General features: G+C 42.6%; 1 protein-coding gene and 1 pseudogene across 1 annotated transcript in view; one reads left to right on the forward strand and one right to left on the reverse strand.

Moving 5' to 3' along the window:
• Positions 1-27,663, forward strand: part of LOC147715147 (Fc receptor-like protein 5) — a 515,196-nt gene that overhangs the window by 454,159 nt on the left and 33,374 nt on the right. The gene's annotated exons all lie outside the window — the stretch shown is intronic.
• Positions 1,472-2,465, reverse strand: LOC147715148 (uncharacterized; annotated as a pseudogene).

Raw genomic sequence — 27,663 nt, forward strand, 5'->3', positions numbered from 1 at the left:
GCTTTTAAAAGCATTTTTCTAAGTTGCATGTTGCACACACACATGTCCTTTGGACATGTGTGTGCGCAACACCTGTTCATATTTACTTTTAAGGGGTGCTACAGGGTGTCCTTTGGACACCCCTGGCACCCTTTAAATCGCAATCTTATTTGCGATTAGCAAATTGCTAATCGCAAATAAGGAATACTCCCCATTCATTCCTATGGGCCTTTTGGCCCATAGGAATGAACGGGGAGTTATTCCTTATTTGCGATTAGCAATTTGCTAATCGCAAATAAGGAATATGTAGGAATCGCTTTTGTTTTTGCGATTCCTACATGAATGACGTTTTGCGAGTCTGGAATAGCAATTCCTTATGATTCGCTATTTCAAACTCGCAAAAGGGCACTATGATGAATCAGGCTGAATGACGGCAATCCTTCATGACGCCTAGTTCCTTTTTTTTTTAATTAAGCATTGCTTTTATTCTTTTACAACAAATAACCAAACAGTATAGCATTTCACCTACTCCAGAAATAAAAAGAAGTCTTAAAAAAAGAAACAATGATAATTAACAGAATATTACATGTTACGGATCTCCATACGCCATGATGTTTTCTAACGAGAATTAGTCACGTCAGTCACATTGCATTGAGGCAATAACAAGGAATTTTGTCATAGTAAGAAATGTTTGATTTTTGCTTTGTTGTTGCAAATAATGTGTTATAGCTCATTTATTTTCACAGGTGTGTGTCTACATGTGTGGATATGAATTTATGAATTTATGAAACAAGTAGTATTTATTATACAGCTGTCATGGCAAAGAAATCTTTGAAAGCGAGTGAATGGGGTAATACTGACTTTAAAAAAAGCTCTTGATAGGACACCATGGCGATGATGATCTTTACTTTTATACTTTCAGCAATTCCACACACATTTATATTTACCAGTCACGTACCCTTGTGCAGGGCAAGACGGCAATGTTTAGAATATGAAGAAATTGTAATAATAACAGAATAAGTAAGGTCAAAGAGAGGATTTTTATTTAGAATTTGTCTTCTGGATTCGCTTTTGTATCCATTCTATCTCCCAAATGCTGATATATTTCAAGTCCCCTTGCTTTACTAGTATTCCACATTCTAAGCTATGAGTTTTCTAAAATGAACGGATTCTCTGATTATTTTACAAAATCTGCAATCTTGTAAAGCTTCTCATGTTTGCTACAATGAATTGCCTTTATTGAGGTTATCTGAGTGAAGTTTTTCGTGCATTCAGAACAATGTAAAGGTTTCTCATCAGTATAGATTCTCTGACAGTGATTGCTTATCAGCAAAGCTTTCCCCACATTCTGTGCATAGATACGGTTTCTCATCAGTGAGGGTTATTTGATGTCTTACGATAGCTTTCTTCTTAGTGAAGCCTCTCCCAGATGGAGTACACCAATGTGGTTTCTAAGCAGTGTGGATTCCTCGATGCATCACCAGTGTACCTTTCACAGTACAGCTTTCCCTGATTCTGTACACTGATGGGGTTTTTCACCAGTGTGGATTCTATGATGATTCAACAAACTGAATTTCACAGTAAAGCTTTTCCCACATTCTGTACACTGATAGGGTTTCTGACCAGTATGGATTCTCTGATGGCTCAACAGCGTACCCTCCTGAGTAAAGCTTTTCTCGCATTCTGTACACTGGTAGGGTTTCTCACCAGTATGGATTCTCGGATGGCTCAACAGCGTGCCCTTCTGAGCAAAGCTTTTCGGACATTCTGTACACTGATATGGTTTATAACCAATATGGATTCTATGATGATTCAACAAATTGCTTTTCACAGTAAAGCATTTCCCGCACTCTGTACACGGATAGGGTTTCTCACCGATATGGATTCTCTGATGCCTCAACAGCGTGCCCTTCCGAGTAAAGCTTTTCCGGAATTCTGTACACTGATATGGTTAATCATCAATATGGATTCTCTGATGGCTCAATAGCGTGCCCTTCTGAGTAAAGCTTTTCCGGCATTCTGTACACTGATAGGGTTTCTCACCAGTATGGATTCTCTGATGCTTCAACAGCGTGCCCTTCTGAGCAAAGCTTTTCCTGCATTCTGTACACTGATAGGGTTTCTCACCAGTGTGGATTCTCTGATGAATCAACAAATTGCTTTTCAGAGTAAAGCTTTTCATGCATTCTGTACACTGAAGCGGTTTCTCACCAATATGGATTCTCTGATGTATTAAATTGCTTTTCATAGTAAAGCTTTTCCTGCGTTCTGTGCAATGATAGGGTTTCTCACCAGTATGGATTCTCTGATGCCTCAACAGCATACCCTTCTGAGTGAACCTTTTTTTACTTTCTGTGCAGTGAAAAGGTTTCTGTCCAGTATGGACTCTCTGGTGCTTCAAAAAAATGGTAATTCTTGATTAAGCTTTTCCTACATTCTGTATACTGATAGGGTTTATCAGCGGAATTGCTTATCTGATGCCTCATCAGTGTGCCATTCTCACTGAAGCATTTCCTAAATTCTGTACATTTATAAAGTTTCTAACCAGTATGGGTACTCTGATGAATATACTGTATGCTAATCCAAGTGAAGATTTTCTCACATTTGGAACACTGATAGGGTTCCTCACCACAATATCTTATGCTTCACACCTTTTTCCACTTTCTGTACAGTCACATGGTTTCTAACCAGTATGGGCCATATGACAACCGTGATTTCTTCACAGCGAAGTTTTTCTCAAATTCATTACACTGAAAAGGCTTCTCGTGAGCACGGCTTATGAGTTGCTTTACAAGTGTGTAATTCTAAGTGTAGTTAATCCCACATTCTGGACAAATATAGCACTCATCACCTGTATGGACTCTCTGGTCTTTGGTTCAGAGGAGCTTTTTCCACATTCCGTACACTGATACGACCTATCCTCTGAATGAACTATTTGATGCCTGTGCAGCGAAGAAACCTCAGTGCAGGTTTATCCACATTCCATATACAGCTAGATTCTCTCCCCAGTAAGCATGCTATGATATTTCAACAGAAATGTTCTGGGGTCATGCTTTTCTCACACTCCTTACACTGGTATGGCCTATCCTCAGGATATTCAGATTAAGTGCTCTAATTTCGCATTAGAATTACATTTATGGGAGTGCTGATTGAAGCAAAGGTGTTCACACTCGGCATACTCCAAGAGATGATCTCTGGTGTGCATCTTTATAAACTGTCCATAAAAATGAGCTCTGCATGAGCTTTTTCACAGTTCTGTGTTTCTCCCCTGAATGTATATATCCTAGGGTGTGTATCCAGGTCCAACCTCCAGCCGGGGGTTTTTTCAGACTCTGCACACTGGTACAGTTGATTATCTGGTGCTGGGGTGCTGCAGGTCTCTTCATCAGGTTCTTTGATTCAGAAAATCTGAACCAAGACCGGACCGTCCAAGACCAAACTGTTATTAGTCTGAGCTTCCTTCAATTCCTTGCATCCGGAGCTGCTGTTGCTTGAATCTACCAAGATCCGCACGCCCACTTCCAATATGGCTGACGCAGGTTAGCAGTCCAGACAATGCCCTCACTGTGACAACAATTCAATAATTAGAAAATCAAAGTTTAATGTGTGAAGGCAAGCCTTTGATTTGCCCCCTACCGGTTGGAATCATTTGCCCTACTACATTTGCGTCTGCACTGAATATACCAAATTCAGAAAATTACGAAAGAGTTATTTATAGTAATTTTTTGCCCTTTGGTCGTGCTACCTGTGTTTATCCATAGTGCCGAGATACCCTGTTGGGGTGATTTGTGCGAAATATTACGTTAAAATAACATAACATAATGTGTGACGCCATATTTTAATACTACGAAGCCAATGGTCTCCCCACATCCTCTAGGCTTACTCAATGGATTGTTTTCAAGACTATTATAAGTGGACACTATAGTTGAACTGTGATAAGACAGTAGACAGTAGCACAGGTACTTACTGCACTTGAGAAATAACTCAGAGCTCTTGAATGTCAAACAATTACAAATGCATTATCACACAGCAGGGAACTGCATGTGCAATTAATTGAAAAACTTTGTTGCATATTATTATTATTAAACTTTAATTAGGCCAGAAGGCCATAAAAGTCAAAAATAAAAATATGTATGCATAGATTTCAAAGCTTGCGTAGATAAAACACACAATAAAGGGGACAAATCAGGTTGTCTACTCAGCTAGTCTCTGCTATCCACACAGCTCCTAGCATTGTAGTTTGTTTGCAAATGGAAATTCACTCTGCTTTCATCTCTCTCTACCGAATGTTGTAAAGTCCAGAAGTCTCAAAGTCACAGTCTTGTACAGCTGAGTTTATAGATAGATTGAATCTCCCTAGGATTCGGACGGACAATCACCTGACAACCCTATAACCGAGCAGGAGATATGCAGCGCAGTCCAAGACGTTGCTACATGTAAATCTCCGGACTATGTGGAATCCCTATTGAATTTTACAATACTTATCTAGATCTCTTAGCTCCTCAACTGGCATATTTATATAGACTGCTCCCAGCTCTGCCACAATTGGTCCACCCCAAGCAAAACTGCTTCATTCCCTGTAGATTCGCATCACTCAATTTGAGCAGGTTACATCGTGACCAACTGAATGACCATATGCACATGACTCATTTTAGATCTAGAAAAAGCATGTACTATGCTGGAATGGGATTACATGTTTGAAGTGCTCCGTTGATTTGGCGTTGGAAGCAAACTGATGCAACTAGTACTATTACTCTACTCACAAATGACTGCGAGGGAGGGTCAAAACTGGCCATAGATTGTGTTGTCATTAAAAGCGGCACATGACAAGGGTGCCCACTTTCACCTCTTTTACTCCCAATTCCAGTGAAGGCCCTTGACATGTGTCTGCATTACCTAAGATGCGCTATTGGCATCCCGCTAACCAATGAGACCAATAATAGCGTCATTATACGCTGATGATGTGCTGGTGTATATTAGGGAAATCTGTAGGGGTATCAGCTATTACACAGGTCTTAATAACATTCAGAAGAGCGTCGGGCCTTGGCGTTAACAGGTCAAAAACCTGTCTGTTTCTGTTGAGTCCAGTCTGCCCCAGACAGACAGTGGGTGTGGATGGGTGCCCGATAGTGTGGGAAAGCACAACTTTTAAAACCTTGGCTGCTAAGGGGTTTTCCCCTCCTGCGCTGGAAAGTAAGATATACCATTGTTCATGACAAGGTCAACTCGTCATAAGCACAGCTCCACTGTGTCTCATGACGAGCTGACCTTGTCATGAGCATGGAAGAGGTTAAATACCTCGGCATTAACATCTGTCATTCCAATGCAGACATGCTTGATAGGAATTCACGTTGTGTAATATATCCTCAATCTCGGCAACATGACCATTTTAGTAAGGGCAACCGTCCCGGGGTTGTCAGGGGGAGGGATTTCCAGAAACCAACGGGAGTCCTGATTGAAAAGCACTGGGAGGTCAATCAAAAGACAGAACCAGCTTTATATAAAAGCAACAAACATATATTTTCTATCAACTACTTTTGATGTTAATTTGTGCATCAATGGCGTAACATTAGCCCAGCAGCACCCCGCCCGTGCGGGGGCCAGAAGCTGCAGAGGGCCCCCTCAGCACAGTACACTGAGCAAAGTGGTAGGTGAGGGGCCGGGGAAGACTCCATTTACTTAGAAAGGGGGCACCCCTTAAGTTTCGTTATGTCACTGCTGTGCATTAGTACAAAGTGCACACAGAAGGCAAAGTTATCCATCTAGACAGTGCAGTACGGTACAGTACTGGCTGTGCAACCTCCCCACCATCCGCAAATCACTGCACTCCCACAAACTTATTGACAAACCTATGTGACATCACATGGCATTCGATCCCCTCCTGAAGGCATCACAGAAGGTGACATCACAGCATGTCTTTTAACCATGAGTATCTCACAAGGCAAGAACTCAAAGCTTTTACTCAGTTGAAGTCCCATAAAGTGGATAAATAAAATCACAACAAATACATTATGTACAATTAATTTTCACAGAAGCAGATATACATAGGTCACAAAGAATTTGCCTCATGGTGAACTTCAGATTATGCACTGCCATCAGCTGCTGTGGCAGAAATGAAATGACGATCAGTACCTCGCTCCAAGTTTTTGATGGCACATGGGCATCTGTACCTCCAGTGCCTAAGGGGGCAGAACACTCGGGGCTGCAACTCCTGGCGACTTCTTTGTGACGAACAGATCCTGAATGTGTCTGAACGTTGCTCTAGTGTCCATCTCCAAATATTCACTGGTGCTAGTCCACCAGAGACTGGGCGGGAACGGCCAAATCATTTCATATTGGCCGCCAAAGTACTCCCAGGATATCAAGATGTGAGTATGAAGAAACTGCTGCTCTGAATGAGATTTAACGCCACAAATCGGGAGAAGAACCTGATGACATATAGGTACCACAAACGCATTAAAGGGAGGTCTAACAAAGACCTTCATCTTTCTTTCAGTGCTCGTAAAAAATATTCACAATGACAGTGCTGATCTCAGAGCATTGAACAGCACACCAAATAAAGTTCAACTGCTGGCCTATCCTTTAACCCAGTACCTAACAATGAACCTCTCCTCTGTGTGAAAATAATCATTGGAAACGTGGAACACTGTTAGTAAAAAGTTACACTGTCCCACTTTGCACGTCATTTTCTTTCTTCATATGTCGTTTTAATCCTAGACCACAGTGCCAGTGTATTATAAAATAAAATCGCATTTTAGAATGCTTGCTTTCATCTTCTGTACAACGTACTTTGCTTTTAAAATATAACTTATGAATAATACCATCATCATTTCGTCAAGAAAAATGTCATAAAAGTGTACACAATAAAATTCATCATAAAACATTACAATTATTAAAAAATACAAAGGTACAGAAACCATACAATTCATTCAGTAAAACAATTGGTTTAAGATCAAAGGCCAATCACCCGAAGACACCTCGGGTCACCTCCCCCCATATATCACCTCAGCAGTTGCACAGTTAGATTTCATCACAATTTACCAGATCATTCCTTCTGGTATTCCACATGGCAGTCAGGAATTTTGTGACCGCAAAAACAATTATTGGTGATAAGTCTGTTTTTAATATTCGATAAGAGCGAAAACACTCCCTAATGCCCATGTTTCTGCAGATGGGGATGATCCACTTCTTCCTAGAAGCCTTGTAGGAAGGACAGAAAAAGATTGTGTGTAACTCTGTCTCTAATTCAGCCCCACAGGCAGGGCAGTTCCTGGGGGCGTTAGGGTGCCAACGAGAGGTCAGAGCTCTTATTGGTAGGGAGTCATATCTCCACTGGAGGTACAGCTTCCTATGACCATTAGGGCTGATGATGTCAAAGGCAGTCTCCAGTTTATAGTGATCTTTTAGAACCAGGAATGAGCTCGTTATGGTTCCAGTTTGGGCATTTGATAGACAGGCCAACAATTTTTGATCGTAAAACAGACTAACTAACTCCCTTCGAGATATGCCCCTACAAACTTCTTCAGGATTAGACCATAATGGGGAGCAACTTAACCTGTCAAATTCCTGCCTGATATATTTCAGCCAGGAAAGATTCCAGACGTTGGGAGCTTTTAACAGTTCTACAAGCTCACGCCTGTAACTGGCGAGTTCAGGGGTAACCCAAAGACACCTCCAAAAAGTAAGGGGCTTGAGTCCCAGTTCTTCCTTGATTGATCTAAGTCCCAGGTCCATCCTAAGGGGGAGTAGGGGCGTACTAGGAGGCAGGGATACCAACTGCCTAAGAAACCTATTTTCCGTAGTGATGATTGCTTGATGGCAACTGTGTCCCCACAGTTCCCCACCATAGGTCACCGCTCCCCGCGCTTGCATTTTGTAAATTTCAAGTGGGGGAGAAATAGGTTTTGAAATAGTTTGTTTTAGGAGTTTAGCGATCCCCCCTGCTTTTTGCAAGAGTTTTAATTGGGTTTTGGTCTGATGTTGTGCCCAATGAATAATACACATTGTTGCAAAAAAACACGTTTTAAAAATTAACACATTATCTCCAAGAAAAACACACATTTCCTATATCACTGTCAGACATAGTTGCAGTCCTAGGCAAACAATGAATACCGAACACATAACGTTCAAATCTTCCTAAAGAATATTACAATTAATTAATTAATTAATTATGTATTATAAAAAATACATAATGAGTAATATGGTAATATTGTCTTATATTGCCGACTCAGGATTCAGCTGTAATTTATAAAACATTCAGCCTTCTGCCTTTATTTTAATAATTGTCACTAGAACCCCTCTCAGTGGCAAAACAGGCCCATATTATAGATCTCCTTTGTATTCCCTCTCTCTCTCTCTCAATATATATATATATATATATATATATATATCGAGATCCAAGAACTCCCCAACCTCCAGACGGCGATGGAGAGAAACACGAACTCCAGTTGGCGTGATTTCTTAATTTTTATTTTTCTGCTTCTGTGCTCCCACAACCTGCCATTACACATTTCAGCCAGCCACGCTGGCCTTGATCACATGTAGTTCAAACTACGCGAGATTGACATTTAAATGCACACCCCAGTCTGTGTGGTAGGGTGTTGAAATATCGATTACAAAAATATAGTTGACATAAATATAGTTGTAAAAATATCGTTTACATAAATATCGACACCCTATACCTAAACAGGTAAGTACATAAGTATCTACTCAAAAATATTGTTGTAATAAATATAGATGTAAAAAATATCGACTTTTTAAATTAATTAAAATTACATTAAATAATAAATAAATATAAGTACTATTAACAAAATACATTACATTACTTTTATTTTTTAACTATTTAAAACAAATTAACTACACTTTTTCATTATAAACGTAATAAATGTGTACATATACATATATTTAACACATCACTTTATATAACAACAATAATACATACATATAATTAAAATATAAAATATATTATTAGTTAAAACATTTGCTAGCGAAGGGGTAAAAATTACTATTCCCACTCCAGAGGGTGCAACAGTAGGGAAAGCGTTGGATAGCGTAGGGGTAAAAATTACTATTCTCACTCCAGAGGGTGCAACAGTAGGGAAAGCGTTTGATAGCGTAGGGGTAAAAATGACTATTCCCACTCCAAAGGGTGCAACAGTAGGGAAAGCGTTGGATAGCGTAGGGGTAAAAATTACTATTGCCACTCCAGAGGGTGCAACAGTAGGGAAAGCGTTGGATAGCGTCGGGGTAAAAATTACTATTTCCACTCCAGAGGGTGCAACAGTAGGGAAAGCGTTGGATAGCGTAGGGGTATAAATTACTATTCCCACTCCAGAGGGTGCAACAGTAGGGAAAGCGTTGGATAGCTTAGGGGTAAAAATTACTATTGCCACTTCAGAGGGTGCAACAGTAGGGAAAGCGTTGGATAGCGTAGGGGTAAAAATTACTATTCCCACTCTAGAGGGTGCAACAGTAGGGAAAGCGTTGGATAGCATAGGGGTAAAAATTACTATTCCCACTCCAGAGGGTGCAACAGTAGGGATAGCGTAGGGGTAAAAATTACTATTCGCACTCCAGAGGGTGCAACAGTAGGGAAAGCGTTGGATAGTGTAGGGGTAAAAATTACTAAATGTATTTACTCGTTTAAAAATTAACAAATCTTTATTTTTATTTAATTAATCATTAATTAAATAATTATTCAATTAAAATGTAATTAATTCACTACATTTTCACTTAAAAATTCCAGTACACACACCTAAAATTAATTAAACAATTAACATAATTAATTTACATAATTATTAATCAATTAACTAATTGAAATTCATTAACTATTATTTATTACACTATTTATATTCAATTAAAACATTAATTAATCTATTATTTTATTATATTTAAATTACTTCCCACCCTACTCCCCTACAAACCCACAACCCGCTACAGAACTATTAACACTAAATTCAACATAAAATACATTATTAACTAATAAAATACTACAAAAAATACTACTTTGACAACCAATACTCATTAAAACACTACATTACTTATAATTATTAAAAAAACGATATTTTTGTAAACTATGTTTTTGTAAACGATATTTATTACAACTATATTAATGTTATCGATATTACTTACCTGTCTGTCGATATTCTGGTCAAACTATATTTTTGACATCGATATTTCTTCTTGTAGATATTTCTGCGGCGATATTAAGGTTAGTCGATATTTTTACGACGATATTCCCGCTCTGCACCGTCTGTGTCACATGGTTAAATGTTAGACATAGAAAAAACATTGTATATATATATATATCCACATCTTTTATAAAATGCTGAAGTCGTCTCTGTTGTACCTAGAATACATTTTCCTCTAATTATAAAACAAAATCAATTTGGTACAAGTTATAAACCGTGCAAAATACTGCGAATCTGCCAGAGTCATCTTTCCCTTATGGCCAGAAGTGCCAATGCGCTGAAAGGACATTTCCCTGATATGTAAAATTGAACGAGACTGTGCAACATTCGCAAAAACAGTGCAAAATGCAGTAATAGAAAGGATCATAATACCCCTTTCTCATATATTACAGTACAAAATACATTTAAGATAGTGCAAATTACGCAAGTACAAATATTACAGATGTGGAAAATACGCAGTCCTCAATTTAAATTCGGAAAGTACGCCCGCAGCAGTTTCATGGTGTCAAACCAAGGGAAAGATTAAGTATATATGCCACACATATTTCAACATAACCATGATAAAAATTGTGAATTGAAGTGCAAATAAGTGTTAAAAAAACGTGATAATTTCAGGCAAGATTTTGAATTTGAATCTGTCATTCCAATGCGTTCTTTCCTATCCGGAGGTACAATCAACAAACTTCAGGTAGTTCATGGAGTTAACATCTCATCTACAATAGATAAAGATTATGGCAAATTGTTTTGTTTGTTTATCACAAAATTAAAGGTACAAACTAGCAGTTTTGTTATTTGTATTTCAACAAATAAGGGCACTTATGCTAAAATTAAAACCTATCTGATAAAAGACTGCCGTAAATGATCTCTTGATAAAAAAAACCTTTAAAACGATCTTCTAAACCTAGTTAAAAAAGCAATAGTGCTCCTCATCTCCCTACTCCTCATTTCCCTATGTATATCTATAGGAAATAAGTCCTAGAAGGTGTCTCAAACTACAGGTAAAATGGTAGGCCATACTGTGTTTTTAAGACTGAAAGGAAGTACATGGACCCGCAGTAGTTCATAGAAAGTTGGGAAGGTCTTCAGTATTATTAAGGCCATTCGGGGGGGGCCTTACTGTCAAATTCCAAAATGTATTTGGATTCCAGCTGTCTTAAGAATCTTTCCCTGTTCCCCCATCTGCGTTGTGGAGGAATGGCATCTATCACATATTTTAAGCAATTGAGATTGTTTCCATGTGTATTTTTAAAATGCCTTGCAACCGGATAGCTAGAATCATTATTAACAATGGCCCGAAGGTGCTGTAAAATACGCACATGTGCCTGCAGTTTGGTAGTGCCTATATATGTAAGACCATATGTACATGACAAAACGTATATCGCAAATTCTGTGCGACAATTGAAGTGTCCTGTAATCGGTCTTTCATTAGGGCTGAATGGGACTTTGTATTTGCTCTTATTTTCACCAAACTTGCAAGCCCTGCAAGTAGAGCATTTAAAGAACCCATTTTTAGGTTTAAGCCAAGTACTTTTACTTAAATCACATGTTCTGTCATTACCGAGGTCTAATTTAATAGATTTGGCCTTCCTGAATGAAATAGTGGGTCTGGTGAATAAGATAGGAGCCAGAACACCATCCGTTTGTAAAACAGGCCAGTTTTTATTCATAATACCCCTGATTTGCTTATGTTGTTTACTAAAAGTAGTGATAAATCTAGGAGTGGTGTGAATATTGGATGTACTAGAAGAAGCTGTATCAGCCTCATTAGAAATGGCTTTCCCTATTAGAAGAGACTCTCTGGACCTAATTTTTGCTTTCCTGCATGCTTCATTGAGTATCTTATCACTATAGCCTCTCTCGTTGAATCTTTGGATAAGGTTGCCCAATAATGTTTCTCATTTCCTCTACTGTGTTACAAATTCTTCTTATTCTGAGGAGTTCCCCGTGGGGGATACGTTTCATGACGTGTTGAGGATGGCTACTTGTGGCGTGGAGGGTCATATTACCTGCCGTCACTTTTTTATGTAGTGTTGTCTGAATGCTGTTTCCCTCAATGTATACTTTAGTATCCAAGAACTCTACACTTGTATCGCTGATTCGTGATGTAAATTTCAAATTTAGCATATTGTTATTCAGTAGTTCACTGAATTCCTGTGCACACTCAACATTGCCATTCCAAATTAAAAACACGTCATCTAAATATCTATACCATTGGACAATTCTGGTGTTAAAAATCACATCACGAGTCCCTTTGAGAACCTGCTCCTTCCATCTGCCAACATGCAAGCATGCGTAGCTTGGGGAGAAGCAAGATCCCATGGCTACACCTCGTTTTTGTAGAAATAGCTCTTTGCCAAAGGTGAAATAATTATTGAACAGGCACCACTTGATGAGTTCTAAAAGCATCAGATTGAGAGAATGAAATTTAAGTGGTCTGGTATCTAGAAAATGTTCGACTGCTGCTATCTCAGTCTGATGGTCAATGCTGGTATACAGCGCTTCAATGTCAAGAGTAATCAGCAGCAGCCCTTGTTTCCATCCTATGCCTTCCAATTTGTTTAAGAAGTCACCCGTGTCCTCCAAGTAAGATGGAAGATCTTGAACTAACGGTTATCAATAGAGGTCCACATGCCTGCTTATGTTCTCGCTGACCCCCCCTATTGCCGAAATAATAGATCATCCCGGAGTGGGCTTGACTTGTTCGTGTATTTTTGGAATGAGATATAATTATGGGATTATCTGGAACTCATTGTGTAAAAACAGGAATTCCTGATTGGAAATTAAACCTTGCCTTTTATAATTGAGCAAGGATTTCTTTAAGGACTCCTTGGCTTTCTTAAAATCTGACATTGCTGCCATCTGATAACAGGATGGATCATCGAGTTGTCTTTTTACCTCCATCACGTACTCTTTCCGTGGCCAAATAACAATATTCCCACCTTTGTCTGATTGGCTGACAATAATTTCATAGTTGGTTTTAAGCTTTAACATGAGGTTCTTATACATAGTGTCATGATGTTTCATGCCCTTTTTAGTACAACATACCTTACGGTATAGTTTCTTTAGATCCTCCGTCACCCTCTTGTGAAAGATGTCAACTGCATCCTTTGGCATCATGGGAATGAAGATTGATTTCCCTTTGAACTGACTCTTGCCAGCACTTGGTTGTATTGGTATGATGCTAGCTAGCTTTTCTTGTAAAGATGTTGTTACGCCCTCATATGGTACCTCCTCATAGTTATTACTTAGATCGTTCATGATAATGAGGATTTCAGCATCAGAAGCCAGTAAATTGTTTGTGCTGTTTGTGGGAACAGTTGGAATTGTATCTTGTTGTGTCGGTTCATTATTGCCTTTGATCGTAAACAAAATTATTATATTTTAACTTTCTGATGTAAGTAAAAACATCTACTCTCGTTATCCCATAGTTGAAATTGCTCTCCGAGCAAAACGAAAGTCCCAATGCAAGCAACTGATTTTCTGCTTTGGTGAGAGTCATTTTGGAGAGGTTAATGATGGTGTTGTCCTATAGCGCCTTCGCCATTGTGTTTTTTTGTTTCTTGGTGCCTCTGACTCTACGTCTCTCTCTACGCCTTTTGTTTTTCCGGACCCTGGTGCATTTCGAGGATTTCGCGGCCTCAGGGTCTGACGGTGGTCCTCAGCAAAAAATTCAACTTTTCCCCTGGTTTTAGTATGATTTTGACAATGTCTTTTGTATATATATATATATATATATATATATATATATATATATATATATATATATATATATACGTGTGTGTGTGTATATATATATATTCTGCTATACAGTACAACAGTACAAACCTCACACTCCTTCCATGTTGTTCTGCACTGCTCCAGCATATATTTAAAACTGTACCATGTCGCTTTCAGGGAAAGATCTGCACAGCTCCTGTGAGTATAGAGTTAACTATGTATCCAGTTCTGCTTGTTTAAAACACCACATGAGGTTGGAGGGGACTGGTATTTGAGGGGGGTGGTCTTGTGTCGAGAAATACCTAAGAGTGCCTAAAAGGCACCAAACCTTCCAAAAAGTGTGCTTAATCTGCTGCTGTTGTCCTGGAGTGTTTTTGAACCTTTTTTTTAAGTTCAATAGAAGTTTATTAATCATAATATATAAGGTATCAATAGATAATACAATAAATAGTACAATAAAAGAATTGTGGGGAAAAACGGGGAGGAAAGGGGAAGCAGGGGAAGAAAAATCAGAATGCACTTTATAATTGAGGAAATAACTACAAACATATCATGGGCATTAATAAATAAAAAGGAGGAACATAATGAATATACAGCAAAGCAAATACAAATGGAAGTATGCAAGTAAAAAATGTTGAAAAAGAAAGGAAATGACAAGGACATCATGGAGGTTTGGAAACCTCCTGCTGAGCAGGTCGTGGACAAAATGAACGAGTAGTACAAGTATCTAAATATACCATAACAGGAAGCCATAGGTCTACACGTTTGGCTGCCATCTAGGCAGGAAAGACAAAAGCAGTATCAAGCCTATGGTTATGACATACATTATTCCACCATGCTTTGAAAGAAATAGTAGAGGCGGTCTTCCAATTAAGAGTAATCTGTTGAAATGCAACAGCCAGTAACAAATCAACAATACGAACATTGAGATCAGTGCCGTCCCAACAAGGGGAAAGACTCCCCAGAAAAAGATTAGTGGTAGATAAGGGAATACAGGTATGAAAAATTACATTAATTTGAGCCCAGACCTGTAACCAAAAAGCTTGTACACGCTGGCAGAGAAACAACATATGAAACAGGGTGGCATTAGGCAGGGAGCAAGACCAACAAACATCCGGAGTGGTAGAGAATCGCTTGTTAAGGGTAGAAGGAGTGTGGAGTATTCGGTTGTAGATGAAAAACATGGATTGCGCCAAAGACGCCGCCCTGGATGTTTTACGAACCTTTGTCCAAATTTTGCCCCAAAAGGAAACCGGCCATGATATATAAAGGTCATGTTCCCACTGCTCCTCCACTCTAGACTTGGGCCGGGGATGTGTGTGTGCATGAAGGTGTTTGTATAGAGTAGAGGCTTTATGAGTAGCTCGTAAGGTGGAATGAAGTTGAAGAGTAGGGTCAGGAGAAAGAGGGGAAAGTGGAGATGATGCCTGCACGAGTGTTGTGTAGACCTCCATGACCGCTGCCTTAAGTAAGAGGTATTTGGGAGCAAAGGATAGGGTTCGAGCAAAGGCTGAGCGCAGGATGTGAAAAGGTAAAAAGGTGGAGTGTGAGAAGAGTTGCGAAATCCAAAGCAATCCTTTGGACCTCCAAGATTTCCAGTAAAAGAGTTTACCCCGAATTAAAAGTAACTTGTTATGCTAAATAGTGGATGAGAGAAAATCAGCAACAGTCGTAGGAGGGGGAGGATTAGAGGATAAAAGGAGTTTGACAGTAAATTTATGAATGAGAGTAGGAATCGAGGAGGGTTTGCGTGAGAAAGCGATATATTCAGCGAAGGAGAAAGGGGAAAGGAAGAGGCGCTCAACCTTAGTCCACAAAGGGCAGGGTGAAGCAGGGTCTAGTAACCAAAAGGAGGCTTGACGTAGCAAAAAGGCTTTCTGGTAGGCCGGGAAATCCGGAAAGTTAACCCCACCTTCAGAAGCGGGGCGAATGAGCCTAGCAAGGGACATTCTGGGCCTTTTGTTTTGCCAGAGAAAGGAGGAAAGAACCAAATTGATTTTCTTAAAAAACTTGGCTGGGATAGGGACAGGGATATTAGAAATTGTGTATAGAATGATGGGGGATAACATCATCTTAATGGTGTCTAAACGACCCTACCAAGAGAGGAAGAGGGAGTGCCACCTAGCTGTAAGATCAGATATTTTCTGAATACATTTAGACAAGCACAGGGAGACGGTGTCAGGGATGGAAGGGTGATGTGCAAACCTAAATATTTAATGTGGGAGGGACTCCAGGCAAAGGTGGAGGCGTTGAAATCAGGCTTAAAGGTAAACTTTGTCAAGGGTAGAATTTCACATTTATCGTTGTTGAGCTTATAGCCAGAAATTAAAGAATAGTTCCGCACCTCCTCCAAGAAAGCAGGGATGGAGGTAGTGGGATTCGAAATAAAGAGCAAAATATAATCGGCGTAGGCAGCAAGTTTAACGGAAGACTCCGCAATCTGAAATCCGTGAATGTCGGGATTCTGGCGGAGCTTGGACAGGAAAGGTTCTAAGGCGAGATTAAAACGGAAAGGGGAGAGGGGGCAGCCTTGGCGAACTCCTCTACCAAGGTCAAAGTAAGGGGAGATTTGACCATTTGCATAAACTGCGGCTCGTGGGTGAGAGTACAGCAATGAGACTAGGGAAACAAATTTAGGACCAAATCCAAACCAACCGAGAGTGTGAAAGAGATAAGGCCACTCGACCCTATCAAACGCCTTCTCAGCATCCAGGGCTATCGCTGCAAGGGAATGATTGAAATGGGATGATTTTAACAAGATGTTAAATAAAAGTCTGGTGTTGACAGTGATAAAACGACCTTTAACAAAACCAGATTGCTCCTCGACCAAGAGATCAGGAAGCAAATGGTCCAGCCTGATCGCCAAAGACTTAGCGAAGAGTTTATAGTCAATGTTGACAAGGGAAATGGGCCTGTAATTCTTGCAGTACTGCACATCTTTTCCGGGTTTAGGTATTAAACAGATGTGTGCGTCGGAAAAGGTCCCGGAAGAGGCACCTGATGCAACAAAAGTGTGAAGAAGGGAGTGCAATTTGGGAATCAACAGCTTGGAGAAGTGAAGATAGAACTCAACAGTGAAACCGTCTGGTCCGGGGGCCTTATTGAGTTTGAGACGGTGGAGAGCAGTAAGCAATTCTTTCTGTGAGATGTCAGTCTCTAAAGAAGAAAGATCAAGAGGAAAGTGTGCAGGCTTTTGGATAGTCAAGAAAAAATGTCTGAGAGAGTGGAGTTGGGTATCTGAGGTATATAAAGTTTCATAGAAGTGAGAGAATGTAGCAAGGATATCAATTTTGGAAAAGGTGATGGACAGAGTTTCTGAATGATGCAGAATACTCCTACCCAGTCAAGAGATCAGGGCTTGATCCATCACCGTTTTTTAGTTCACTGCACCATCCCAGCTCAGAACCTGGCTATATGCAAATTAGTCTGTTCCTATCCCAGTGCATGATGGGAACAGGGCAAACCAAACTACCAAGCCAATTCTTATACTGGGAAGGAGACAAGCTTCCGGGGACCGGTTTCTGGCATTTCAGCCGTCGTCGGCCCGGCTTGCTTGAATCCTGATGGAGCAATGAGCTAGGGACTCACGTCTTAGTATACCCTCCCACACTCTGGGGTCGATTAGGATGGCGGACGGAAGAGCCACCGCGGCCCGTGAGTAGGTGGAAAAAGCCTTTTCCGTGTCCGCCTGCCGCGGATACTCCGTCCGCCATATCAGGATAGGAAAACTTGTCAAATTTCCGTCCGCGACGGAAAAGCACGCTCCGCCGGCCAACTACACACGACCACGCGGCGGACGTAACAGATCCGGACGCACCGCCGTACGTACTGACGACGAAGACCGTCCCCCCAATCAAGATGGCGGAAAACACACATAAAACCGCAGCGGAAAAACAACCTGTCTGAACACGTCGGAATCCCCACAGCGAACACAGGTGACATAGCCGAGATACCCACCGCAAGCTGACCACCACCATGGACCCTGCGCTACACGCCTTCCCGATGCTCTTCGCGATCCACCACGTCCTAGTCATGGCCTACTATGGACGACGCAGGTAAGGCACAAACCATTGGCTGTCTGGAGGTGAATACCAGCAAGGGACGTGACGTAGGGAGGGGGAGTGTCATGTCACCGTAACCACTGATGAGAAGCAAATACGAATACACAATTGTAGTACGCAAGCAGGAATGACAACGAAAAACCACGAGATTTGATAGACCACCTTTATTTCACAAAATAGGGGTTCAATCACAGTGTATGCGTGAGCATGGGCAAAGTGGGCACCAGAGCAGGCACATCATAGCAGGTAACGGGAGGGCAGTATGCAGTATCAGAGCATCAACAGGGCACAGTGCAGTACACAGCAGGTACATCATAGCAGGTAACGAGAGGGCAGTATGCAGTATCAGAGCATCAACAGGGCACAGTGCAGTACACAGCAGGCACATCATAGCAGGTAACGGGAGGGCAGTATGCAGTATCAGAGCATCAACAGGGCACAGTGCAGTACACAGCAGGTACATCATAGCAGGTAACGAGAGGGCACTATGCAGTATCAGAGCATCAACAGGGCATTGCAAAGAACAGGTCCATCAGAGGCAGCACATGAGAGGGGCACAGAGAATCAACAGTCCATTGCACAGAACAGGTCCATCAGAGGCAGCACATGAGAGGGGCACAGACAATCAACAGTCCATTGCACAGAACAGGTCCATCAGAGGCAGCACATGAGAGGGGCCAAGTGCATGAACAGTCCATTGCACAGAACAGGTCCATCAGAGGCAGCACATGAGAGGGGCCAAGTGCATGAACAGTCCATTGCACAGAACAGGTCCATCAGAGGCAGCACATGAGAGGGGCCAAGTGCATGAACAGTCCATTGCACAGAACAGGTCCATCAGAGGCAGCACATGAGAGGGGCACAGAGAATCAACAGTCCATTGCACAGAACAGGTCCATCAGAGGCAGCACATGAGAGGGGCACAGAGAATCAACAGTCCATTGCACAGAACAGGTCCATCAGAGGCAGCACATGAGAGGGGCCAAGTGCATGAACAGTCCATTGCACAGAACAGGTCCATCAGAGGCAGCACATGAGAGGGGCACAGAGAATCAACAGTCCATTGCACAGAACAGGTCCATCAGAGGCAGCACATGAGAGGGGCCAAGTGCATGAACAGTCCATTGCACAGAACAGGTCCATCAGAGGCAGCACATGAGAGGGGCACAGAGAATCAACAGTCCATTGCACAGAACAGGTCCATCAGAGGCAGCACATGAGAGGGGCCAAGTGCATGAACAGTCCATTGCACAGAACAGGTCCATCAGAGGCAGCACATGAGAGGGGCACAGAGAATCAACAGTCCATTGCACAGAACAGGTCCATCAGAGGCAGCACATGAGAGGGGCAGTATGCAGTATCAGAGCATCAACAGGGCACAGTGCAGTACACAGAAGGTACATCATAGCAGGTAACGAGAGGGCAGTATGCAGTATCAGAGCATCAACAGGGCACAGTGCAGTACACAGCAGGTACATCATAGCAGGTAACGAGAGGGCAGTATGCAGTATCAGAGCATCAACAGGGCACAGTGCAGTACACAGCAGGTACATCATAGCAGGTAACGAGAGGGCAGTATGCAGTATCAGAGCATCAACAGGGCACAGTGCAGTACACAGCAGGTACATCATAGCAGGTAACGAGAGGGCAGTATGCAGTATCAGAGCATCAACAGGGCACAGTGCAGTACACAGCAGGTACATCAGAGGCTGCACAACTACGTGTCCCTACCAACCCGTCACAGGAACCACAAGAGTGCCACGCAGTTCCCAATGGACACACCATGTGAAGTAACATTTCAGTGAAGTGTACAGCACCTCACATCACAGACTCAGGGGGACTGCGTGAACCACCTGCCTCGGACACACTGGCAGCACCAGCAACAGGAGTGTGAGACACAGTCACAGCCCGAGTCACACACACATGGGCCACGGACCCAGACACACTGGCAGCACCAGCAACAGGAGTGTGAGCCACAGCCACAGCCCGAGTCACACACACATGGGCCACGGACCCAGACACACTGGCAGCACCAGCAACAGGAGTGTGAGACACAGCCACAGATGTAGTCACTGACACGTGAGCCACTGACCCAAACACACTGGCAGCACCAGAAACAGGAGTGTGCAACACAGCCACAGATCTCCTAACTGACACGTGAGCCATAGACCCAGATACCCTGCCAGGACGTGCAACAGGAGAGGGCACAACTGACACTGTGCCACCATCTGATACATGAGAGTCAACTGCACCAGCGCCACTGGGACAACTGAAATGATGAGCCACAGGGCTGTATGGGCCAGGAGGCAGGGTGGCCCTGGGAGCTGGTGATAGGTCATCTAGAGCCAAATCGGGTGTGGCAGGTGTCAATGGTGTGTGTCTGCGTTTCTTATGGAGGTGTGAGTGCACCCTGGACAGGACTGGACTGCCAAGTGGCGGGGACTCCAAAGAATCACCACCCAGCATAGGTGGAGCAACTGCTGCCGGGGACCTGGTTTCTGGGGACGTGCTGGAGCCTGCTTGTCGTTTGCTCTGTGCCTGCCGCCTGGACTCGGAATGATGTGTAATGGGGGATGCTACAACAGGGGACACCCACCTCTGCTTCTGACTGGCCTGGATGGGAGTGGAGGTATGGGGGGACTCCGCCGCGGAGACATTAGTTTGGCGTCCAGTAGTAAACATCAGCCTCAGTGCAGCCAGGGGTGGAGTATGCCTGTCCTTGATTGCGCCAATGTCCATGCTAGATGCCTTGTCCGTAGGAGGTGCCTTATCCTTAGGTGGAGTGTTGTCTCTGGATGTAGCCTGTGCCCTGCTCGCCGCCCTGTTCCTGCCAGCAGACTTGTCGTCTGTGGTGCACCTGTCTCCAGTAGACACCTGCTCTCTGTGTGTGTCCATGCCCTTGGGAGTGTCCCTTACCTCTGCTGTGGGCCTGCTCTTGGGAGTCTCCCTGCACTTAGTAGGTGCCTTAGTCTTCTCACTGTCCTTGGGAGTTTTCCTATCGACCGCTGTGGGCATGCTCTTGGGAGTCTCCCTGCTCTTAGTAGGTGCCTTAGTCTTCTCACTGTCCTTGGGAGTGTCCCTTACCTCTGCTGTGGGCCTGCTCTTGGGAGTCTCCCTGCACTTAGTAGGTGCCTTAGTCTTCTCACTGTCCTTGGGAGTGTTCCTATCGACCGCTGTGGGCCTGCTCTTGGGAGTCTCCCTGCTCTTAGTAGGTGCCTTAGTCTTCTCACTGTCCTTGGGAGTGTCCCTTACCTCTGCTGTGGGCCTGCTCTTGGGAGTCTCCCTGCACTTAGTAGGTGCCTTAGTCTTCTCACTGTCCTTGGGAGTGTTCCTATCGACCGCTGTGGGCCTGCTCTTGGGAGTCTCCCTGCTCTTAGTAGGTGCCTTAGTCTTCTGACTTGAAAAACAACACACCTGCCTATGCTGAGCAGTTTTTTGAAAACAATTCTTTGATAATTGTACATGAACAATAAACATGAACAATGGCTTTTGAAATTGCAACGTTTCTTTTAATTTTTTGCAGACTATTTTGCTTTTTAGTCTTTTGCTTGTTTTTTGGCATGAGAATACAAAAAAATGTGTAAGAAAATACTATACATTTACATATACACAAGAAAAAACACACTTTGGTATGTACATAATTCACTCAAACTGGCATTCAACACATTCTTGGCCATCCAGACATACAAAAAACATTCATACAGGTCCCATCATCATAATACAGTTTGTAATAATGCAAGAATAGTAACAGTTGTAAATTTCAAACGAAAGTGAAACTTTTTTTCAGTTTTTTAGAAGGAACAATAATCCATCACTTGAATGACACAACCATAACAACAATGATGATATGGGACTGGGTCAGGTCGACGCGTTTCGAACCCTATCCTTAACAGGTTCTCATCAGGACCACAGTGTTACTAAAAGGGGAAGAGGAAAGCAACAGTCACTATACTGAACCTGGGAGGTCACCATCTCAACCGATGTCCCCCTGCCCTCAGCCTACCTTAATACGTGGGTCAAGGCTCCTCAAATAGTGTAGAAAGCCGATGTATTCCCATCTAAGGGGAGCGAAGAGGTGCTGTGAGAAAAGGATAAATGCATTCAGTCATGCCGGCTCACAACGTACTGCCTGTGTCTACACTAGAGCGGGGCTTGGAGGGACAGAGGGAGGTAGCGTGTGCTCACCTTGCAGCGCGTGTGCGCTCACCAATGCTTGTTGGATGGCGCTCGGTCCGCAATTTCTGGATCCGGCGCCTCTGGGGATAAAAATGTGACGATAAACGTTTGGAATCGGGCAGGCGGGAGAGAGCGACGTGAGCCGTTTAACGATCGCGCTGAAGCGTGCCAGTGTCCGCTTACCTGAAAACCAATTTAAACTCTCAAAACAGTGTTTTGAACGTCCTCGCTCCTCATACAGTCACTGCTTGCAGGTTACTGAAGCCGTGTTGTCAATTGACTAAAGGTGGAGGATGCCTCCCAAAGCATGAAGGGAGTTGTAGTTTGGATGAAGGGAGTTGTAGTTCGGTTTCAATAAGGAGAATTCTGGGAGATGAAGTCCTGTGGGCTAAATCATGGAACAGTTTTGTAGATTTCCGAAATTTCGTTTAATCCACTGACTGCTGTATCATACTTCATGATCAAAAGTGCCTCTCTTTGGTTTAATCTTAATTCTAAGTTCCCCCCTCTGGGATCTTTTTCGATTTTGGACAGGACGGTCCATTTGAGGTCCTCTTTATCATGCTTGTTCATCAACCAGTGGTGTACCAATGGCGCATTCTCCACTTCTCTACGAATTCTCGATTTATGCTGCGTGATACGTTGTCTGACCTCCTGGGATGTTTTCCCGATGTATAGTTTGGGGCAGGGGCAGACAATCGCGTAAACTACATTCCTGGTTTTGCAGTTGGTAAATGATTCATGCTTCCAGTGGATGTTGTTAAAGGAGAATACTGTTTCTTCCATGGTGTCATGACAACAAATGCAAGTGCCACATTTGTGGTGTCCTTTTGTCTGGGGGAAGCCAAAAAGGCTTGTTAGAGTTGGTGATTGTTTACTAGGTAAGGCTGCCCTTACAATGTGGTTCGCCACGCTCTTCTCCTTCTTGAATGCAAATAATGGTAAATTTCTCATGTCCTCATGTAGGTCTTGTACTAGATGCCACTTGAGGTTTATCAGCCTTTTAAGTTGATTGGCAGCAGGGCAAAAGGTTGATACACAAACCATTCGATTTTGCTCAATCCTGGCTTTCTTAACCATTAGTGTTTCGCGGGGCGTCCACCAAGCTCGCTTAAGAGATTGCTTAAGGAGTTTTTTCGGGTATCCTCTCTGGAGAAGCCTCTCCATGAGTGAATTTGCATGGTGGAAATATTCTTCTTTGTCTGAACAATTCCTGCGGATCCTCAGGAATTGTCCAAAGGGTAAATTCTCTCTTAAACTCCGAGGGTGATTGCTGGTAAACAGCAAGGCCTTGTTCCTATCGGTTGTTTTTCTAAATAAAGTTGTTGCCAGGTTTCCGTTGGCCGGGACAACTTTCACGTCCAAAAATGTGATAGATTGACTGGACGATGTGCAATTAAATTTAATGTCGCTTGAGCGCCCATTGAGCCATTCAACAAACTCACCAAGGGTTTCTGTAGTCCCAGTCCAGATAAAAAAGATGTCATCTATATACCGCATATAATGCGAGATCTGATGACTGTAGGGATTGTCGTTGTAAATAAATTTCTTCTCATACAGGCCCATAAACATAATTGCTAGTTCCGGGGCAAAGGGACATCCCATGGCTACTCCCTTCACCTGAAGGAAGTAGTCGGAATCAAAAGTGAAAAAATTCTTTCTCAATGCGAAGGATGCCAGCTGTACAATGAAATCAGACGGTACTTGGCAGGGTCTGACACGTGTCTCCAAGAACCATGCTAGTGTCTCAAGGGCCTGATCTTGGGGAATCTGCGTGTACAAGGATACGACGTCTAGCGTCACTAAGAGCTGGGAATCTTGTTCAAAGGGAACTGTACTAATTCTTTGGAGGAAAGCCGTGGTGTCTTGAAGATGTGCTGGAATTTCTTCAATGAATGGTTTCAGAAAGAATTCGATATACTTGGCCACTGGTTCTAGTAAGGACTCACACCCAGAAACTATGGGTCGTCCTGGTGGATTTAATTCATCTTTGTGGATCTTGGGTAATAAATAAAAGACCGGAGTTCGTGGATTTTTGTTCTGTAAAAAATTGAATTCCTTCGGTCCAATGAATCCTAGATCAAATCCTTTCTGGATGACTGAAAATAGTTCACTCTGAATTTCGAGGGTAGGATTCCTTGTGATGCGTCTGTAGCATGAATTGTCCTCCAATTGTCGGAGTGCTTCTGCTTTATATTTATTGATGTCCCATATAACTACAGCTCCCCCCTTGTCTGCCTGTTTGACTACTATGTTTCTGTCATTTTTCAAGGTGGCCAAAGCTTCTTTCTCTGCTTTGGCGAGATTGAATTTAACAAAATTCCGCTTCTTTTCAAGTGCTGATATTCCTGAAAGAACTGTGCGTTCAAACGTAAGTATCTCTTTAGGAATTTTTGAGCCGGCTGGGCAAAAGGTGGATTTCTTCCTTAATCCCGTCACTTCTGTTTGATTTTCCTCGCATATATCAGAGAAGAATGTCTTTAATCTTAACTTACGACAAAATTCCAAAGTTTCTAACTTCATCTTAGTGAAGTCTGTAAGTCTCGACGGGACAAATCCAAGGCCCTTCGTCAAGATGGATGTTTCAGCTTCACTTAAAATCCTGTCAGATAAGTTAAAGATGGATGGAAGGTTTAACTCTTGTAGAACCGGGATCGCGTCCTCATTTCCCATGGCTGGACGGGACGTGACCGACCTCTCGGTTTCTGTGGGCCTTGTCCTAAAAAAGGTGCCTGGTTTTGTTGTTGACGTTGTCCCTGGTCTTGCTGGTTGCCTTGCCTATTTTGATAGGATCTATTAGCGTTATTAGAATCACTTCCAGACGAGGATGTATCCGAGAATGAAACGAAGGCACGTCGAGAACGGCCCTGGTTATCCTGGAGGAACCGTCGTGATTCAGAGTTAGAGTAAAAGTCTTTTCTCAGGTAGGGGTATACGGATTCCAACGAGAAATTTTTCTTGTCCAGCTCGAACTTATTGTTTTTTTGGGCAACCGTGAAGTCCTTAAATTCGCCGATCTCCTTTTCAACCTTCTCCAGGAGTCCTTTTGAATCAGCAATGAGTTGATTGTCTTGAATTTCTTTTTCTAGTTTTTCAATTTCAGCGAGTTCTTTAACTGAAATTCTGTGTGCGGTCTCAATGGTAAGGACCATCAGGTCCCTACTGCACTTTGTTTCAACCCCACTGAATCCTTTTTTGTATTCAGGGTCGTCAGTGAACACGACCGGGATGTTGCGAATTTGAAGTCCTGCGGGGATTGTACCTGATCTTAAATGCTGGAGTAAAAAATGACCATGAAGATCCGTCCTAATTTGTTTTTTTCGTAGGCGTATAAGTTTATCGGATTCGTTGACGGTGTTGGCCGCGACACTGAGGGTTGCAGAGGCAAAGGGAGGCGGATCTCTCATAAGGTTTTGAATATGTTCCTCTGTGTAAGCTACCGTGTCCTGTTCAGCCATACCCACACTGAACACACGTGCAAAAGAGAAGGTTTAGGGAAGTATGTGAGGAAAAAAGATGGACAGATTAAAGAAGGACTACGCCCACACCACAAACACAAAGGGAAAGCACTATTCCAACAGGATTAGTCCTGTGGCAGCTCCTTCTCTGCCCACCAGAACCTCGCGAGCGTGCGCCCGCTAAACAGTATGAAAAACAGTAAGGGTTTGACTCAAAACTCAGCAAGGCTGAGCCAATAATAACTTGAAAAACAACACACCTGCCTATGCTGAGCAGTTTTTTGAAAACAATTCTTTGATAATTGTACATGAACAATAAACATGAACAATGGCTTTTGAAATTGCAACGTTTCTTTTAATTTTTTGCAGACTATTTTGCTTTTTAGTCTTTTGCTTGTTTTTTGGCATGAGAATACAAAAAAATGTGTAAGAAAATACTATACATTTACATATACACAAGAAAAAACACACTTTGGTATGTACATAATTCACTCAAACTGGCATTCAACACATTCTTGGCCATCCAGACATACAAAAAACATTCATACAGGTCCCATCATCATAATACAGTTTGTAATAATGCAAGAATAGTAACAGTTGTAAATTTCAAACGAAAGTGAAACTTTTTTTCAGTTTTTTAGAAGGAACAATAATCCATCACTTGAATGACACAACCATAACAACAATGATGATATGGGACTGGGTCAGGTCGACGCGTTTCGAACCCTATCCTTAACAGGTTCTCATCAGGACCACAGTGTTACTAAAAGGGGAAGAGGAAAGCAACAGTCACTATACTGAACCTGGGAGGTCACCATCTCAACCGATGTCCCCCTGCACTCAGCCTACCTTAATACGTGGGTCAAGGCTCCTCAAATAGTGTAGAAAGCCGATGTATTCCCATCTAAGGGGAGCGAAGAGGTGCTGTGAGAAAAGGATAAATGCATTCAGTCATGCCGGCTCACAACGTACTGCCTGTGTCTACACTAGAGCGGGGCTTGGAGGGACAGAGGGAGGTAGCGTGTGCTCACCTTGCAGCGCGTGTGCGCTCACCAATGCTTGTTGGATGGCGCTCGGTCCGCAATTTCTGGATCCGGCGCCTCTGGGGATAAAATTGTGACGATAAACGTTTGGAATCGGGCAGGCGGGAGAGAGCGACGTGAGCCGTTTAACGATCGCGCTGAAGCGTGCCAGTGTCCGCTTACCTGAAAACCAATTTAAACTCTCAAAACAGTGTTTTGAACGTCCTCGCTCCTCATACAGTCACTGCTTGCAGGTTACTGAAGCCGTGTTGTCAATTGACTAAAGGTGGAGGATGCCTCCCAAAGCATGAAGGGAGTTGTAGTTTGGATGAAGGGAGTTGTAGTTCGGTTTCAATAAGGAGAATTCTGGGAGATGAAGTCCTGTGGGCTAAATCATGGAACAGTTTTGTAGATTTCCGAAATTTCGTTTAATCCACTGACTGCTGTATCATACTTCATGATCAAAAGTGCCTCTCTTTGGTTTAATCTTAATTCTAAGTTCCCCCCTCTGGGATCTTTTTCGATTTTGGACAGGACGGTCCATTTGAGGTCCTCTTTATCATGCTTGTTCATCAACCAGTGGTGTACCAATGGCGCATTCTCCACTTCTCTACGAATTCTCGATTTATGCTGCGTGATACGTTGTCTGACCTCCTGGGATGTTTTCCCGATGTATAGTTTGGGGCAGGGGCAGACAATCGCGTAAACTACATTCCTGGTTTTGCAGTTGGTAAATGATTCATGCTTCCAGTGGATGTTGTTAAAGGAGAATACTGTTTCTTCCATGGTGTCATGACAACAAATGCAAGTGCCACATTTGTGGTGTCCTTTTGTCTGGGGGAAGCCAAAAAGGCTTGTTAGAGTTGGTGATTGTTTACTAGGTAAGGCTGCCCTTACAATGTGGTTCGCCACGCTCTTCTCCTTCTTGAATGCAAATAATGGTAAATTTCTCATGTCCTCATGTAGGTCTTGTACTAGATGCCAGTTGAGGTTTATCAGCCTTTTAAGTTGATTGGCAGCAGGGCAAAAGGTTGATACACAAACCATTCGATTTTGCTCA

The sequence above is a fragment of the Lissotriton vulgaris genome, chromosome 5 (genome assembly GCF_964263255.1).
Source record: "Lissotriton vulgaris chromosome 5, aLisVul1.2, whole genome shotgun sequence".
Classification (NCBI taxonomy): Eukaryota; Metazoa; Chordata; class Amphibia; order Caudata; family Salamandridae; genus Lissotriton; species Lissotriton vulgaris.